Here is a 2,339-nt window from a genome sequence, read left to right on the forward strand (position 1 = left end):
GGAGAAACACCATATATATGTAGGGCTATGGGCTGATAGTTATTCGTAACATTTCCAGGTTGTTTGACACGACTACGGTGGTCGTCGTATGTATGGAGTGATTAGGCTGTGTGTGGACTATTTTGGGAGGCTCAATATGTTTATTATTTATGTTTTTTGGGCTGTTTGGTGATTGTTTTGAATGGTGTGAGGTCATATATATAGGGGAGGTGCTGTCCGTTTCATCGTAAAATAGGTTGTGGTCGTAAAATAGGTTGGAGGGATATTTCATGGAAATTTAAGGTCAAATTGGAGTTGTTATTTCTATATAAAGGTAAGGAACCTCTTACTATATATGTATTTAAGATTATCCAAGTTGCAGCTAAGCCATTGAAGCTAGAACTTGTGAAATATATATCAAAAGGCTTGGAAGTAATGTTATTGTTTTGTGGACTGTTTTACGTTGTTGTTGGGCTGCGTATTTTACTACTATCTTGTGGAGTTTTGGAGGAGGAAGGGTATGGAGAAACACCATATATATGTAGGATTATGGGCTGATAGTTATTCGTAACATTTCCAGGTTGTTTGACACGACTACGGTGGTCGTCGTATGTATGGAGTGATTAGGCTGTGTGTGGACTATTTTGGGAGGCTCAATATGTTTATTATTTATGTTGTTTGGGCTGTTTGGTGATTGTTTTGAATGATGTGAGGTCATATATATAGGGGAGGTGCTGTCCGTTTCATCGTAAAATAGGTTGTGGTCGATACATAATAGTTATGACGCTTATATGATAACGATAGTATCGTTTCTCTTATTGTAGACTAAGGAGTTTTGACAATTGCATAGCTTGAGATTGGGGCAGTATATACAAGGTATGTTAGGCTATCCCTTTCCTTCTTTTGCACGACTCTGATTGTACATAATGTAATGAACGATCTTCCAAGATACTCTACTCTTAGAAGCTAGCAGTACTTACATTGTTTTCCCTCTTATGGAACGATTGATGTTAATGTTTCTTCTCTTAGTCTTATGTTATCAATGTTGTTGGTACTTCCTGATTCTTATAAGGTTCATAGTGAAGAGTTAGTCCTAATAACGTGTACAGAGGATACCAACCTTACGTCACTCCGAAAGGTTTAGAATGTGATTCCATGAGTCGAGCATGCATTATATATATGTATCTATTTTACTCTATCGAGCCACACTCTACCGAGCCACGCTATAGTTGGCCGGGTACGGCACCTATTGTGCAACCACTGATCAGTTGGGTTTTACCGAGCTCCACGTGGCCGGGTACGATTCTACCGAGCCTATTATGGCCGGGTACGATATGATGATGATGATGCCCATAGAGGCGAATGCTTTAAAGGTTTATGTATTTATACATATGTATCATGCATTTCATGTAAGTAGCCCTCAGAGGTACTAAGATGTTACAGGTTGTATATTCTCTATCCTTGCTTACATTACTGATCGTATTTATGGTTCCTTGCCTTACATACTCAGTACTTTATTTGTACTGATGTCCTTTTATTTGTGGACGCTGCATGTCGTGCTGCAGGTCCTGATAGACAGGTAGGTGCAGCTCCCCCACCATAGTAGACTGTCCAGTTCAGCGGTGATTGGCGAGATCCCTTCTCCGGACTTGCCTTGGTCTTGGTATGCAATTTTTGTTATAGACATTATGGGTATGTCGGGGCCCTGTTTCGGCTATGTTGCAACACTTATGTTCTTTTAGAGGCTCATAGACAGGTGTCGGCTCATGTATAGTTTGGTATGCCTTGTCGGCTAGTTTTTGTTGTATAGTCTTTCATAGTAGCGTGGTAGCTCATACCTTATATGTAGTTTCTTGATTGTCTGGTCATCCCCTGCTATGTATGTTCATGCCGTCATATTTTATTGCTGGTTGTCCATGATCTAGGTCTACCATTTATATTGATCTCGTCAGCCTTAAAAGATAATAATGAAGGTTAGATGAAATGTACGTTGGTGCTCGGCAAGTGTGGTCGGGTGCTAGTCATGGCCCTTCAGTTTGGGTCGTGACATGGCTAGTGAAAAGGGATGGGAAATATACATGATATAGTTGTTAAAGGGTAGAAAGCATGTTTATTATGTTTATATATTCCTGACTGTGCAATAGAAACCATGTTTAGGGTTCATACATGCATTATAAAACCATGTTCTTAGGACTTATGTTTTCTTGCTTCAGTATTTCATTCATTAGTCCATACTTTACGTCTATCACTTAGAAATCCTGCTGCTAGGGCAATAACAACACTGGTATAAAAAGCTGTGATTTCAAAAAATTTACAACTCTTGTGTACATTTATAAATCATGCCTTAGGGATTCTGTTTT

The sequence above is a fragment of the Nicotiana tabacum genome, chromosome 7 (genome assembly GCF_000715075.1).
Source record: "Nicotiana tabacum cultivar K326 chromosome 7, ASM71507v2, whole genome shotgun sequence".
NCBI classification, from domain to species: domain Eukaryota; kingdom Viridiplantae; phylum Streptophyta; class Magnoliopsida; order Solanales; family Solanaceae; genus Nicotiana; species Nicotiana tabacum.